General features: G+C 36.1%; 2 pseudogenes; both read right to left on the reverse strand.

Moving 5' to 3' along the window:
* Positions 1 to 1392: 1392 nt before the first annotated feature.
* Positions 1393 to 1511, reverse strand: LOC112476399 (annotated as a pseudogene).
* A 3008-nt stretch (positions 1512 to 4519) lies between these two features.
* On the reverse strand, positions 4520 to 4638 carry LOC112476391 (annotated as a pseudogene).
* Between the last annotated feature and the right edge of the window lie 13632 nt (positions 4639 to 18270).

The raw sequence follows: 18270 nt of genomic DNA on the forward strand, positions 1-18270 counted from the left end.
ATACTCTTTGATTGATTGAAGGTGGTCAAAGACTACAAACTTTCCATTATGATATGAGTAAGTTCTGGACATCTAATGTACAGCATGGTGGCTATAGTTAATAATACTGTCTTGTGTACTTGAAAATTGCTAATAGAATAAAATTTAAAAGTTATCACCACACATACAAAAATGGTAACTATGAGAGATGTTAACTAATCTTATTGTGATGATAATTTTTCAATTTATGTATATTAAATTATGTATACCTTAAGTTTACACTTGTCATATATTAATTATATCTCAATAAAACTAGGGGAAAAAGAAATGTCTTCTCTGAGTCTGTGGCTTAATTTTTCACTTATGTTTTTATTTTTTGTTACATAGAGTTTTAAATTTTAATGTGATTTAATTTGTCAATCTTTTTCTTTATGGTTTGCCTTTTTTTCTTATTTGAGAAATCTTTTCCTACCCTCAAATAGTGATATACTACTATATTTCTCTCCAAAAGTTTTAGATTCTTTTTATGTTTACATCTTTTAATCTATGTGGATTTTAGTTTTTGTATACAATGTGAAGTAGGGATCTAAATTATACACATTTTTTTCATTTGGAGTCCACTGTCTTAGCATTATTTAATTTAATTATAATACCACCTTTGTTTATATATGTGTCAGTGTACATACATGTGTAAAATACATATGTGTATATATATATGTAAATGCCATATATAAAGTGTCTGTTCTATTCCACTGATCTGTTTGTTTCTTTCTGCTCTAATACTCATTGTTTTAATAGTTACAGCTTAACATTAGTAAGCCTTGAGATCTAGAAGAGTAAAATTCTCCTTCTGCTCTACCATCTTCAAAATTGTCTTGGATATCTTTGGCCCTTTACCATAGTTTTGCATGATTCAGAGCAAATGAGAACATATTATGTGTGCAATTTTATAACCTGATAGTTTTTCAATTAACTTGACAACAGAAGATTTTAAAGTTTTTAAAATCTTGACTAATTTTATTTAGGATAGTTCATACTATTTTCCTGTTTGCTGAATTAATTATTTAACCATTCCCATATTGCTGGACATGTAGTTTATTTTCATGTTTTCTTATTATAAATAATAATACCATAACGAACATCTTTATGCATAAAGCTTTTCCCATCTTTAGGATGATTACACTAGCGTTTAGTCCAGAAATGGAATATAATTAATAATTTGATTTTCAAAAGAATTTTACATTCTCACCAGGAATTTTTGGCACTATACATTTAATCAGGTTTTCATCAGCAATGGGTACTCTCATTTTTATTTTATTTATTTTAATTTTTTTTTGGCGAGGCAACCCTTGGTTGACCTCACAGATTGCAAGGATCTTATCAGCTTACAATCCCTTATTTTTTTATTTTTTATGCCTACAGCACCTGGTCGTCCTAGGTGGTCTCCCATCCAAGTACTAACCAGGCCCGACCCTGCTTAACTTCCGAGATCAGACGGCATTGGGCTTATTCAGGGTAGCATGGCCATAGACGGGTATTTTCTTTTTTAAAGTGAAAGTTAAACCCATCCTATTTAATAATTGTGCTTCTAGCTGGTCCTGAAATGAGACAATTTTCTAAAGACACTGAGCAATATTCCTAAATATTGAGAAAGGAATGGGATTGCAATAGTCGTTTACATGCGGATGGCATTTGAAGGAGGGAGAGAAGAGTGTTAAAAAATGAATCCCAAAGTGGTTCTTTTGATTTGATGAGGATATTTCTGTTGACTTCACTTACTGTACCTTCATTTCTTCCTCCTTCTCCGTGATTCCATATGTAGATTTTAGAATATAGTGACTTTTTGACAGATTATTTAAATCCCAGTGAGGTGGAACAGTATTCAGATTGTTTATAATGACTATCATCAGTGGCAAATTAGTTTAGCCTGTCTTAGTTTATTCTCTTTGACAGCTTCATGTTTATTTCACACCATAGAGGCTGAAAAGGAAAACACGTGGAAAGGAGAACTTGTTTTATTGTCATTTAATTATATGAATAATAAACATGATCAAGAATGTGTTTAAGATCCTGTTCCAGCCACAAAATAAGACTGAATCTGAAAGACCAAACCCATCTGACCTTTTTAGTAGATTTGCTTTACTATTTTTATTTCCCACATATTAGTTTCTTTTTTACTGAATTCTGTCAAATTTATATTTTTCTAGAAATGGAAATTTAGGAAATAGACAAGTCGCGGTAATTTCAAATCATCTGTGATTGGCCTTTGGAATGTACTGTCTGGGATACTATATCTTCTAGCCATGAGTTTGAAAAATGATGCTTTTTTAGCTATGATTGCAATTGAAAGGTTGAGAATACACCAGATCTCTAGGATTCATTCATCTTGCATAACTGAAAGTTTGTACTCTTTCACCAACATCTCCTATTTTCCTCTCTCCCTCACCCCTGGCAACTTCCATTCTACTCTTTGCTTCTATGAGTTTGACTATTTTAGATTCCACATATAAATGAGATCATGCAATATTTGTTGTCTTTCTGTGTCTGCCTTATTTCACTTAGCATAATATCTTCTTGGTTCATCCATGTTGTTGCAAATGGCAGGATTTTCTTCTTTTTAAAGGCTGAATAACATCTCATTGTTATATATACACCACATTTTCTTTATTCATTCCTTCATCGAGTGATATTTAGGTTTCCATATCTTGGCTACAATGAACATGGGAATGTATATTGTCTCTTTGAGATAGTTTTCATTTCCTTCAGAAGTGGGATTGCATGTGGTATTTCTATTTTTAATTTTTTGAGGAGCCTCCATATTGTTTTCCATAGTGGCTGTACCAGTTTACATTCTCACCAACAGTATATAAGGGTTCCCTTTCCTCCACAACCTCTTCAATACCTGTTATTGTTTGTCTTTTTGATAAAGTAATTCTAACAGGTGAGAGGTGTTGTTTCATTAGAGCAACATGGCGACTACAATTGACAATACTTAATTGTGTCCTTGAAGTTTGTTGAGAAGGTAGATCTTATGTGTTCTATCCCCCACCACCAACGCCCCCCGCCAAAAAAAAGAAAGGAAAGGAAGGAAGGAAGAAAGGAAGAAAGAAAAAAAGAAAGAAAATGGTAATTATATGAGGTTACGGGAATGGATACATTAATTAGCTTGATTGTGGTGATTTCACAATGTATACAGTGTTTTGCTCTCAAGTTGTACACTTCAAGTTGTACAACATCAAGTTGTACACTTTAAATATATATAATTCCTATGTGTCAATTTCAGATATATTTGAAGAATTACTTATCACAGATTTCAATCTATATACATTTTTATTTTAAAATAGTTGAAATAGAACAACAAATCCAGCAGTTTCCCCTAAGTTTCTGTGTATGTTCGGGAAGTCACCACTTCCCAAGTTCAATTTAAACTTCATTTACAGGAGTTTAAAAAAAAAGTAAATTACTTAATATACGAAAGAAAAAAAACAGCTTAGAGCTTATAGGAAATTATACTGAATGAGGCAGAGATGAAATTACGATGACACCAGATTTTGTCTTGGATGACAAGATAAATGGTAGTCCTCTTAATTTAGGAAAAAAGGAAACAGAAGGAATAGCATGCTGGAGGTGGGGTAGCTCGAGTTTAGTTTTGGTTTTCTGCAGTTGAGAGGACATCAGTTGCCAAGTGTGAACTGACCCAGGCCAGTTTGGTTTTGAATAACTATCAGGTTCTTCTAGATTGATAGGAGTAAAGACTTAAAAGCTAAGGTGGATGAGGGTCTGCTAGCCTCCTACAGATTGGTATCAGGTTATATTGACTGCAAGTCAGATCAATTTCTACCGTACACACAGACTTTTCTATTTAAAATAAGAATGGTATTCACAAGCGGGCACAAAGTGAGTTGTATAAACTTTTGTAAGGTTAATAGAGACTTAGTATCAGTGTCCTATTGGCTGTCACAATGACATCTTCATAAAAGGTTCACCTGTGGCAGAGGCATGAGGCAGTTAGAGTCCTGAGTCCTGGCGGCTGAACAGAGAGGACTGCTTAGGTATCGAATCTCAAGCATTATCTGTAAAGATTCAGAGTGTGGGCTCTGCTGCCTTCTTATACTCTGTTCTGGTGAGGGAGGAACATGTCTTAAAAGTATTTTATTCAGTAAATATCAGAGAAATATTACTAATTTCTCCATTGAAAGCTCATTTCTAACGTCCTCTGGGTTATTCATTTTACCAGTGAAAATCTGTTTTTACATTCATTATGATAATTAGTAAACCTCTGGTATTGATCAAAAATAAAGATAACAGGATGGGTGCAGCTGGAGTTGGGCTTCTTCATTAGCGTGCTAGCTACACCCCTAGGATATGGATTCCTGACTAAGTTAATTGATAATACCTAAGATGCAACTTTAAAAAACAAATTATTTTATAGTTTCTACATTTATTTATTTATTTATTGTTGTAGGCGAGGCAATCCTTGGTTGACCTCACAGATTGCAAGGACCTTGTCAGCTTACAATCCCGTATTGTTTATTTTTTACACCTACAGCACCTGGTCTTCCTAGGTGGTCTCCCATCCAAGTACTAATCAGGCCTGATCCTGCTTACCTTCCGAGATCAGACGGGATCGGGCTTGTTCAGGGTGGCATGGCTGTAGTGCAACTTAAAATTTCTGATACAAACATACGTATATAACACTGTCTATGCTGAAGTACTTTAAATTGAAGCATAAATATAATTCGGGCCCAATAAGGAACAGGATATATGAGATTGCGACTCAGGAAGAATCTGAATTGGAAACAATTTTGGCAGTCATATAGGAGGCATATTTATTTCCAATTTTTTGTTTAGTAATATTGCTTTCCTCTTTTCTGTTTCATGAACTATTTCTTATATATCTTTATTCTTCCCTGTAAGTCACTTTAAATCCTTTTTGGACATTGGAGGATATAAATGAATATCAATAAGTAAGACTTCTACCTTTCCATATTATTTATTTTAAGTTTCGACTAAGAACTATTTCTTTTGCAACTAACTTCTTAAACTATGTGCGAGATATTTATTGTGTCTCCTGGCTTCGTCACTGTCTTCCAATTACTTCAAATGTTAGATCACTTTCAGGTTTGGATACATACATACAGGTTTTTTTTTTTTTTTGCTATTACAGTTGGAAATGCCCCACAATAATGAAACAGATACACTTTGTCATTCAATTGAGAAAAGATTTTTACTCTATATTTTCAAATTATGTACTTATATACTTCGCATTTTTGAATTATATACTTATAGGAACAATAAATATTTTGATTTAGTGGTTTTTGGGGATATTTTCTTTTATAGGCTTGAAATATTTTACAATTTTATAACACATATACAGAAAAGTGAACAAATTATAAGCACGTAGCCCAAAGAGTTATCACAAAGTAGACACACTCATGAATCCCCACCCAGGTCACAAAATAGAACACCAGCACTCCAAAGCCCCTTTGTACTTCCTCCATATCAATAGTTCCCCTTCCTGCTGTAAACATTTGTGTACAAGTGTTTGTGTGAACATATATTTTAATTTCTCTTTAGTAAATACTTAGGAGTAGAATGGCTGGGTTTAGGTTTAGGTTTAACTTTAAAAAAGTAATCAACTGATTTCCGTAGTGGCTTTACCATTTTACATTCCTGCCAGCAGTGTGTGAGAGTTCTAGTTGCTCTATATTTTCTCCAAAAATTGTATTTTGGGTTCCTGGTCCCAATGTTAATGGGGAATGGGGTGCCCTCACACCACCGAGCAGTGCTTGGACACCAGCTGGGTGTCCCACAATTCGTTATAATTCTGACACTATCTATCTGGAGATAGTATAGATTCCACAATTTAAGGATACAGTCTTACGGAATTGCCCCATCCCCCACTTTCAGTTGTCAATTGAAAGCCCAGGTTGTCATATGTGCTTATGACCAATCAGCTGTAGATGGGAGGTTCCAAGTACCCCCTTCTTGGACTTCGGATGCCAGTTGCAAGTCCAGGTTGTTATCGTTATTTCTGACTGGCTACATAAATCAGAGGTTTCAATGAACTTCTCTTTGAGTTCAGTTAATTTGCTAGAGCAGCTCACAGAACTCAGAGAAATATTTTACTTACTACATTACTGGTAATTATTATAAAAGGATATAACTCAAAAACAGCCAGATAGAAGAGGTGCATAGGGCAAGGTATATTGGTATGCCAGGTATGCCACTCTCCCTGTGTCTTCACATTGTGAGCAAAAAAAGGGGCCTCGTACTAAACCTGGGGAAACCTGCAGAGCAGCCCTTGCAAACTCAGAGACTGGAAGTAACCACATAGGATGGTCTGAACATAAAAATCCCTAACTAAAAGTGACTCATGGCATGTAGTCACTTCCTAGGCCTGTAGCTTTCTTGACAAAGGTTAACACTGTAAGTGAGCCTGTCTATTGTCTTTTTGCATCTAAGATAACATACCTTTGAAATGTCAGAGTAATCTTTTCCAGACCCCTCAGGGCACAACAGCCACCAGAGCATGAGACCATACAACTCCACATTGTTATCTTGTCCCGCACATACCATCTCTATGTGCTGTAAATATTAATTATTAACTATCCTATACCCACCAATGTAAAAAGAAGTATGTGTTTCTTCGTTTTACTTGCTGTGCAATCCCAGAGATCTCCCTGCTTTGCTTTCTCCCACCCCCTTAACCTACCACCAATGGATTTCCTGTAACCCTCCTTATAGCTCCTCCTTGTATTCTAATGTATAATGTAAGCTGCAAAATTGCGATTCTCTAGAGTATTTTCTCAAACTGTTTAGATCTTGCTTCGTGGCAATTGTCATCAGTTTGGTTCAAATAAACTAATAAGAATTTTCTATAGGTTTGACTATTTCTTACGTCAACAACATGTTGACCAATCTGGAAGCTCCCTGAAGCCTGTCCTTTTAGGTTTTTATGGAAGCTTCATTACTGATTTATAAAGGTTCCAACTCTCTAATCACAGAGTTGGTTTCATTGGCAACCAGCCCCCATCTTTAGGTGACCTAGGGGCATTCTAAAAGTCATGTTATTAACATGAAAAAAAGACACCTTGATCACTTTAATCACTAAGGAGATACCAAAGGTTTTAGAAGCTCTATGCCAGAAATTGAGATGTAGACCAAATATACATTTCTTATTATAAATCACAATATCACAACTTGGTAGGGGCAGTCTTAAATTTTTGACATTCTAATGTGTGTGTAGTGGTATCTCAATGTGGTTTTAAGCTCATTGTGGTGTCTTGTCAGATATCACTTAATCCCATTTGAAAATCAACTCTAAATTCTCTAATCTGGGGACAAATGAAATGGATTTTGGTTTTATACATTTGCGTCAGTATATTACAGATTCCCCTGAAAGTCCAAGTATTGACAACAAGATGGAATTGGTGTAAGAGACTCTTTTGACATGAGATAGATGAAACTGAAGAGTAGGTAGCCTCCTTGTTAAAAAACAAAATTTAACTGAGTAAATTTGAAGCTCTAATTGGCTTGATTCAACGATTCATGAATTGGACAGCATCCCATCTAACAAATAGAAAAGTGCTCTGAAGAGCTGTATGAAATGGAAGGCTTTTATAAGCAGAAGAGGATGGGACAAGGAAGCTACTAGCAGTCATTTCAGGTAAGGTCACCTTCCCTTAGAGGGCCAGGATGGCAGGGGTATATTGAATAGATTCCTTCACTAGTGGTGACCAGGAAATTTCAGAGTGACTGGTTAAATAATTTCAGAGTGACTGGGAGAGGCTCAAACTGCAGTTAAGTTGGGTTTTAAGTCTTGGTTTGTTTACGTGGGGCTTAGCAAGTATTGACAACAATGGAGTTACTCCATTTTGGGTCTGTTGTTTCTTTTTACCACTATGTATGTATTATTTCTAACTCAGAAATTTTCCTTCTGAGCTGTGTCTCTGCTCCATCACTATAAAGTTTTGTCATTTTTATGCAGTTTTTATCAATTAGTAGACAGAGCCCATTGTGGATTGTAAAATCATTACTCATCATCATATTAGTGTATCATCATTTATTAGTTGTATCATCCTAGCTACACATTTTACTACAATGTACTAGCAAACCAAGGGAAAGTGAGCTGATTTTATCCTTTCTGTTCTGTTGAATCTAGACCACTTGGGGTTTGATTTTTTTTTTTGGTCGGGGAAACAGTAAAATTTATGTAGAAAGCATTTTCTTCAGAGATTTATGAGCAAGCCAGAAGTCATTCTCCCCCTCCCTACACCCATATACAACTAGACTGACAAATGACTGGGTAAATGGCAAAGAAGTAAAATGAAAATTTCAAAGTGGACTCCAATGGAAGAATTTTAATGTCACAGCTTATTACAATAAGGATGTATCAACTATATAGTATTTGGACAAATATGGTTAGGAAAAAAATCAAGAGGATTTCTTATTTTATAAGGGCAGAAAATGCACTCAGTATTATGTATGTATGTATGTGTATATATGTATATATTTATTTAGTAATATCAGTGGTGTTTTCTAGGAAGTGTTTTCTAGGAAGTGTATTTTGTGATATATGTACATGCATTCAGACCTACACATTACTTCTGATTACACTGGTTACTTATGACTTTTCATATGTGGGTTATTATCATTTTGTGGTATATATGAACATTACATTGAATATTTCTTTAGTGTTGATGAGAAAATAAATCATCGATATGAGAAAATACTGGCATTACAAGGTATTCATCTGGAATTATTCAACTTTTCACAAGCAAATGAGAAAGATTATAGGATTAGACCAAATCCTGGATTCCTTTTCCTCTCTGCCCATCTGTATTCATTATAGTTGAAAGATAGACAAATGAAACTATTGGTAGCTCAGTCTTTAAAGCTTTATTACAATTCAAAAGCATTAAAAAAGAGAGAGAAAATGGAAAAATCTTATCAAAGGCAGGAAATGATCTTCATACTGAATAGTCGAATTTTCTAGTTTAATGACAATGAAGAATGAAGATAGGCGTTGTAAAGATATGACTTCATTTTTGGTATCACTCAGTATTTGCAATTTAAAAAAATTAGGCATAGAGCTTTTGAAGGCCTCTGTCAGAATATATAACTGACAATTGGAGACAACACTAGAGGAAATGAAAAATGTGTCAGTGGTTTCCCATTCTATATAAACTACATAAGGCAAACCCACAGCCTTGGCTAAAACTTACATGAGAATCCAAGATTCTTACGGGCTGTTGCTCTGGCTATTGTTATGCTTCTTGGATTCCAAGAATGTGGATTAAGAATGTGGATTAAGAAGATGGAAAGGCCACAGAGCACAAAGCTGCCACACAAAATGCAGAGGATACTGTTAGTTTCTCTCGGTATCTGTTCTTCTCCCCTTTCCCTGAAGCACCCCCATTTTAATCCAGGAATCCAACTTTTGCTAATATAGCTTGTGAACTTCAGGGGAAACTAAGCCCATCCTCAGTTCCAGGGGATTCTTGTTTGGTGTAAGAGTCGTTCCATTCTACTGTCACAGTGATTGATTCTGGAATAGACATGCGTCACAATAGCAGATGCTTGCTGGGGACCTTGGGTAGAGTGTTTTCTCTGTCTTTAAAAGAGGGCCACCAGGCACCTGGATTTCTTCTCTTCCTCTGAACATGTTTAAAATGTTAGTCCTGAAACTACTACAGCCAACTTGAAACAGACGCATGAAAAGAGATACCCAGAAATCTGATCTAATCATATCTAATTACTGTTTTTAGAGTTGTGAGCTAGGAAATTTCATGGAGCGTTTCTTTCAACCAAGATTATTCCTACTGATAGAGAAAAGAGGTATATTCCCTTCAAGCCCAAGTGTTTCTAACCCAGAAGACCATACACAGAGTGTTTCAGGGATCCCTTGGCTAATTTGATCTAATGTGAGGGCCACACAGATGCTCTCTTCTGGTCCAGACCTATTTTTAAATTTCACTCGCATGGTCCTACTCTTCGAAGTTCTCTGGTTTGTAAGCCTAGAGTGCTCCTCTGAAGGGCACCCCTGCTGGAATGGACCCTTTGGTTGCTGTCTAATTTATATCTCCACGCCTGGGTCCAGAAGTGCCTGCCGTGGTGACCTCCAAGCTGTGGAAAACATGTCAAATGGTTCTCTTCGGTAGTCCATCATCTCCAGCACAATTTTTAATGAGAAGACGTATCTGTGTCTCATTCACAGACTCATTCCTGGCTTCTCTAATTTCTCATGTAACTTTTGATTTTTATAATAATTTTGGTCTAGGCATATAATCATTTTGGTCTAGGTACATAATCATTTTGGGAAGCCCTGTTGAGCCCATCTCAGCTAAAAGTGATAGAGGCAATTTGACATTGGAAAGGTTTGGTCTGGTGCGATAACGCTGGAATCCTGAATAATCTCTCAGTAAGCCCTGTAGGAATAGCTGGGGTGCATTTCAAGGATAAAATATTTGTTGTGGGGTTGCACTTCAAGGATAAAATCTTTGTTGTGGGGCCATTATATGCTACAGATAAACTTTTACAGTGAGGGATCTGCGATGTACATGGTATATAATATACTAAGCCTACAATCAGATAGGTATGTTTTGCACTTTCATTTAAATAGACTATCAGGTCAAGACCAGTGGTTTCATAGTTGGTTGGGAATTAGGATTGAGGTGAGGGGCAGACCACGTGGTAGTCATGGTACTTTAGATACAACACCTTAAAGCAATGTATATTTAATATAATTCTAAATACTAGGCAGATTTGCAGGCAAAAAATCCGGCTCTATTATATTTATAACCCCAGTAATTCTGGGCCTCTTCGTTCTTACCTTAGAGCCTGTCGCTGTTTATTGTTCTAACCAAAGATACGTGTGTCTGACATCTAATATTAATTGAAAGCAATTAAAATTTTTACTGTAATATCTTAGATGATGAAAAGTGGAGATGACATTCATAACACGCTACAAAGCTTTTAAAAGTCTTTTATTCACCTATCTTCCCAAAGTCGCACTTATCATGGTATGGTAGGTGGCTCTAATTTGTCATTCTCCTCAAGTTCCTCAGAACTTCAAAAATATCCCTTGCTGTCCTTTATCTTGTCCCTACTCTCTTCAGTGTATATTTTCTCTCTAGTAGAGTACATTTTGGTTCTTTCTCATATAAATAAGGCCAATCTAGGATTCTCTTGTATCTCTCTGTCATCTATTACTTAGTTCTGCACAGAGAAGCCCAGGAATTGTGCACATGAGGAAAGAATTCTCCTTAGCATTACTTTTTAAAGTTATTTATTTATTTTTATTTTCTTAGCATCAATTTAGATCTGACCATCATCTGCTTTTCCCAGCATCATTTACCACAACAGCCTCACGTACATGGCTCACTTCTGCCATCAACAGATTTTAAACAGAATAGCGGCATGATCATATTTTTATTTTAGAAGGATCATTCAGATCTGTTTGGAGAATGCTGTTTGGAGAATGGATTGGGGTTTTGTTGGAGTGGGAAAGAGGAGAGGAGAGGGGGAAATTAAGAAACTATAGGATTGTCTAGGAAAGAGATGTTGGTAGTTTAGACTAAAGTGGTGACAGAGATAGAAATAAATTGAAAGGTTTGAGATACATTTTGGTAGTTTCTGGCTGGGGAAGAAATGTTGTTGTCCAGAGTAGGAAATATAAATGGAAGATCTAGTTTATAAGGTAAACAATTGACATTGGTTTTGGACATGTTGAGTTTGAGGACTTGTGGGATATCTACTTGCAATGTTCATTTGGCATTTGGTTTAGCTAAGTCTGGGGGCGATCAGAGCTAGAGGTATGAATTGGGTCATTGACAGCTTACAGATGGCTGTTAAGCCTGTGAGTTTTCATGAATGTATCCCAGAAAAGCATACACACTGAGAGCATTTGAGGACTCACAGCAGAACCCCATGGAGCATTGTCATCCATGAAGGGAAACAAAGGAGAGACATGGGAGAAAACCAAGAAAAATAGGACAGAATCTGAGAACTATTGTTTTAGATAAAAAAAAGTGGAATCCTAATGATTTATTTTTTGATGAGACCACCACAACCGACAGCACACCAGCAGAGTTTAGTGCTCATTTCGGAGCGCCAGCCTTTTGTAAGGACACTGATAAACACAGCGTGTCAGGAGGAGGGCCATCGGGATGGTGAGAATCCCAGGAGTCATGTCAAAGCAGAGCTGTTAATGCTTTCATGTAGAAAAGATATTTATGAGGAACATATTTGCCACGTGGAAGAGGAATTTAGCTTTGTTTTTATGTTCCAGAAGAAATAGTGAGGCAGTACAAAGAAACACTCTTTAGACAATATAAAGAATAATTTTACAAGCTGTTAAAAATGGAATAGGTTGACTTATTTAAAGTGAGAATTCCTTTGAGCAGGAGCAAGATTCCTGTCCTGAGTAAGATTTACCTGTTGAAGTAGCTTCTAATTTTAGAAAGCAGCGATTCTGTGAAATTGTTGTCTGTCTCTTTTTATATACATATTTAATGCATATATTTCAGGTCACTACACATATAAGGTCAGTGTGTCATACAGTAAGCTCAGGGCGATGATAAGAAATGACATTTTATTCTTTGGAGGCTCTAAGTGAAAGTGACATGAATCCCCACCATGTACATATTTGCACTCATGAAATTTTGTTGAGAATTCTTCTGAGAGAGAATGTCTCACTATTGAGTCAGTTTTGTGGCCTTGAGCTGAGACAGTTGACGAGACATCTTGTAGTAAGAATAAGAGGGCAAGATGCCCTAGGGCTTCACATACATTTATATCAAAATGCTGTGAAGGAAAATCAATGTTTTGCTTCTAGCAATGAAAATCCAAACCTCACCAAATTACTAGGGATGAACTTTATTTTCAAACACCAGAGAGGGAGAAAAAATACTCATCGAGCTGAACAAATGCTTCATGATGTCTCTGGGTGTAACATGGTGTGATAGACTTGGTGATGACCCTTTTTTGGAACTACAATAACCTTCTTCCGTTGAAGGACTTTTTCAAAATTGCTACAGTGAAGCCTTTTTCTGATCACTCAATACTTAATTTCCTCTTTGCATTATGTTTTCCTTAACACTGGCCCAGAAGCAAGATCTTAGACAAGGATTTGAGGGCAAGTGGGTTATATGCAAGGGGATCTAGGAAGGCCAGTTAGGACATGGGGGAGTGAGAAAGAGAAGGGGAGAAAGTCAATTCAGTGTGTAGCAATCAGCAGGTTACTGCTGTGGGTACCTGGGACTCAGTCCTGCTTGGGACCTCTGGGAGATTGCATGGGCATGCCTTAGATATGCCATGGTGTATGTCTGAGGCATAAGGAAGCTGGGTGCTTATACACCAATTCTTATCAGTTTGTGGTCGAGAACTGCTGTGAGGGGTTGGAACTTTAAGTTCCAAGTAATTCCAGTCACTGCGCTTGGGGAAGTGTCCTCCAGCTGCCAGAGAAAGCCCTCTGCTTTGCAGGAGCTCACAGTTGGAGCCTTGGTGTCAAGGGTACATGGAAACTGTGAGTCTTAGGGAATCTGCTAGTGAACTTGTTATTCTCTACTCATTGGACTGTATATTTTACTTATTTATCTTTATCGTCTCTCTTACTGTAACATAAGCTTCATGAAGACAAGGACTCTTCTGTTTTGTTTACTAAATGGCACTGGAAACATGGTCCCTGAGTTGTCCATTCAATATGTAACAACTAAGTGGTGCCTCTTCTGTACTAAGTACTCATTTGTTGATACTGTGATTTCCAAGGAGCTGGGTAGATCTTCACCATCTTTATGGCTAATCCTTAGCCTATACTGAGTCAAGATTAATAATTACAAGAAAAAAAATGATAGACATTTTTGTGGTAATCCATATTTTTGGTAACTAAATAAATAACTCTGACAGCATGAACTGCTAGAGCAGAGAAAGATCAATAGGGGATGGAAGAGAAAATGCAAACAACAGGTTAGAGAGCTTACTCTAACCCCAGCTTCCACAGAGAGTGTCTTTGCTAACTATATCTAGACACATGGTATTCCAAATCCAAACCTACCTACCCTCTGGCTGACCGTTGGGTTCAAGTCTCAAGGATGACGCTTTTGCTTTGGACTCTGTGCTTGAGTTAATGTAGACTCAGATTTGCCGGGTAGCAGATGACTCACCGAGTGTAGAATCGGCAACTATTCCAGAACGTTTAACATGTATGACTGTTAAATTACATTGCACCTGTCCTGAAATTTGTTCAAGACACTCTAACCCTAAGTTTTTAAATTTATCTTAAAATATTTGGTCCACCTTTCCAGCCCATCATTGGGCATTCTCTGATTACCAATTTTATCCCTTCTAGCTTCCTTTTATTTTATAATTTAACAAGTCAGTATTTAGCACTTATCTTTGATTCCTAGTGCATTTTTAAATTTTAATCAGTAAGCAAATATACATGAATTTTGGTGGTACATTATTTGTATACAGCCACATCTCTTTTCACTTATATTAGTGGTGTTCGTAAAGGATTGACCAGACTGAAAATACTTTCATTTCCACAATTTATAACTTTGAATACTTTCTGCTGTGGTCATATCTGCAGGCAGCCAAAGCTATAGATACACAGCCCATAGCTCCAATTATTCTCAACAATTTCTAGTGTGATTTCCAATTGAGACTTTTCTGTACTCAACATAGGAATAGGTACTGTTTTAAAATCATTCATGGGGATCTCTAGAGTATATCCCCAAAGTTGAGAGGTTATTTGTTTCTAAGTGCAAATACAAACATTTTTAAAGTATAACTGCAGGAAGGAAAATTTAGAGAAATTTATTTTATACAGGCACATCTGACTTGAAAGTAAAACACCAAGAAGTAACTTAGAAACTATGGTAGATTAGGTCATCATCATCATCAAAATAATATTTCTAAATGTTATTTATCATGGGTTATTAAGCTGGGCATTGCACAAAGTGAACTGGTCATATCTAAATGCCCTTAGGAGAATTAAACATGGTCGGGAGCTCCTGTACCCCAACTCATCAAGGCTTACTAAGAGAGTCTGTGAGTAGAGGAAGTAATATTTTTGGGACCCTTCTGTCCCAAAGATGGTATTTAAACCACAGTAGATAAGCCAATCATCAGGTCATGTGTGGATCCACCAAAGCCATATAGATCTTGCCTGAGACTTTGGGCTTTCTATCCTGAGAAGTAACAACGGTGGCACAAACCAGCAAATGGACACACCATGTGTTTGTGTAAACACTAGAAAATAAATTAGACAAATAGAGAAAAAACTTTACATTATGTTAAAAAATTAAGGATAACAAAGTGTGCATTTTTATCTATGTGCTCCCTTGGTATTCCATAAAGCTTTTCTCTCAAAACAATGAGCTTGCTGCTGTGATAAATTAGCAGACACCTCCTCTGGCGTGAAGTATTCCTGTGTTGCAAATCACTGATTTTATTATATGTCAGCTCTAGCAGCAGTCTAATGCTGCCTCATGAAAAATCTATAACAATTCAATCTCATTTTAATGATTCTGGAAAATAATAGTACCTATTTGAGAACAGCCCATTTACTCATAGTCCCACTTTCTAGTCATCTCTGTTAAAGTGAATGTGATTAATGGACTTTTGTGGCTATTACTATTATTTTTTTTTAGCAGTGTATGAACTCAGCTCAGTTTATCTTTACCTGCTTGATTCACACATCACTCTCTCCTTAGCATACTTCTTGCATACTGTGTAAGTTATAGCTCATTTACTTATTCATTTGGTTTCTAAGCTCATTGGAAGATCAAAACTAATTCAGTTGGACATTAAAACCCATTATGACACTTGTTTATAGAAAAATGCTCATAATGGCTTACATTTTTAGTTCAGGGAAAAGCTGAAAATAATTGTACCTAAGATTCTTTTCAGACATATAATTAGAGGAGTTTCTTAGATAAACAAAAATTTGATTAAAGCCAATCTCGAAGTATACTGTAACTCTATCCTATTTGTCTTCTAATTTCATTTGTTTACTTATGTGTAAATCTTTATGTGACACCTTCGTAGTGTGACAGTCATGCTATTTGCCTGTCAACACAACCGTTTGGGAATACAGAAGAGTTTGATGTGTAGTTTCAAATAGGTCACTGTCTCTTTTTCTTTGAATATTGTTAGGATAATTTGTTTTCACAGGCTCAAAATTGGAAAGAAACAGGACATTCCCATATTTTTGTATGCGTTGATTCTTGTGTTATGATTGCCATGTACCATCGATAGACTACACATCCTTCAACACATCCTATGTCAAGGTAAGAGAATATGTTACTTCTCAAGTTCCATAGTTGTTTAAATTCCTTTTCTAAATAGACATATTTATATATATTATCAAAATATGTTCTCTGCATACTTTTTTAAGTTAAGATCATTATTTACCAATAGCAAATATTTAGTCTGCTAATAAAATATTAGTTTGTCTGTATCTATGTTTCTATTACTGTTTTCTGATACATATGCTTTTAGTGTGATGTATACTTTCTGGTGTAGAATTTCAGTAACATGAAGACTGTTGATATTCTTTTATTTTATTACATTTTAATGGTTTCGCCCACCATTTGCTGCTGTTAAGAAATCTATTCTTTAATAATTATTCAATACTTTTGAAAATAAGTGGCAACAAGAATTTCCTAAGAGAAATCAGAGAAATAACTATAAAAGTCTGTTCAGTTGCCTCAGTTTCACCAGTGAGACTTTGAATAGACTGATCTGGAGAGATACAGAAGGAAACAAATGCAAAATCTGTCGACTTTTCTGAGCGGGTATGCATGCCAATATAGGATCATTTGCCTAACTCACCTTTGTGGGAGGTCATAGATGTTACATTCTCTTATCTGACATATTACATAATTAGTACTTCTGAAAACATTAGCAACCATCTATAGAGGTTCTTGGCCTTTCATGGGTCAGATTCCATTATTTCTCTAGTCCTATGTTTCTGAAATTTTACAACTAAATATACTTGCCTCATTCTATTGTCTCTCAGGTAAGTAAAAGATTTATTGACATTCAAAAGATAGAGAGCATGGCTCAGATAACCTGTTTATCTGGAAAAATGACTAATACCAACACTAGTACCAAAAAGAACCTAATAGAACCTAATAATATATCATATAAAAATCTTTTGGAAAACTAAAGGAGAAATAAGTAAATTAACATAAATTTTGTCAATTTTCTTAGGACAGATGGAAATGTCAATGAACCATTCATAAAATTTCCAGCAGAATTACAGAGTATTTTGTTTTTAAATGGATTTTATTTTTTTCCACTTTTCTCAAAAAATTTCTACTAGGAATTAGGCTGTGACCCTTTTTCTTTTCCATCCTATATCAGTATTGGTGCTGATATCTTCAACATATAGGCTCAGTCTTTCCAATTCCTGTCAATCTTTGGTTGATCCTGAACAAGGTAGGCTTTATAATGGTACACTTAGACTCCTGGGCTGGTCGGTGTAGAATTATTGGTACACTGGTAGGTTCTGTATCCAGGATGTTTGGGTTGTCAGGCAGAGTTGTACTTTGGGGGTGTGCATGCTTTAATATAGATCCGGCCTTACCAGATGATTATTTCTTTTGTATGACTATTCATTTCAATACTAGCATATTGCCTTTTTCTTGACCACTTTTCCAAATGTCCTCATTTGGCCTTCAGGCCCACTTTCAAGAGATCTAAGTCGACCGGACAAAGAGAAATCCAGTTGTCCAGAAAGTAGTAAAGAACATCTCTAGAGCATGTGGGGAACTTTTCCTAATTTGGTCTAATTCATATTCCTGTATTCTCCGAATTCCTGTATTCTTCCTTAGACCTGTGATGATTCCTAAACAATGTTTAACTGAACTGGGGAGACAATTTGTATCCCACACTCACCATCTCCTCTTAACTTTTACTCAGATTCCAAAGTTCCCCATAGGATCAGAGTAATGGATCTATGATGCTGATGGTGGTTGGTGCTGGAGTGTGGAGAAGACATTTAACATTGTTCCAAGGGATATGTAAAAACACAAGATATATTTGGCACTGTTCCCCAAAGGACAAGCTATTATTTCTTAAAGTTCTGCAATTTAGGTTGGACTCAGCAGGGTGGTTCTGCTGCTCCACATGGTAACGTTGGAGCTGGAGTATCTAAGATGTCTTCCTTAGTCACATGTCTGGTGTCTCAGCTGCAAGGGCTGCAAGAGCTGATGGTTAGCCATGGATTTCTCTTTCTCTTTCCACATGGTCTCTTCATTAAGAGAGCTAGACCTTTTTTACATG

Source organism: Pteropus alecto, unplaced genomic scaffold (assembly GCF_000325575.1).
Source record: "Pteropus alecto unplaced genomic scaffold, ASM32557v1 scaffold161, whole genome shotgun sequence".
NCBI classification, from domain to species: domain Eukaryota; kingdom Metazoa; phylum Chordata; class Mammalia; order Chiroptera; family Pteropodidae; genus Pteropus; species Pteropus alecto.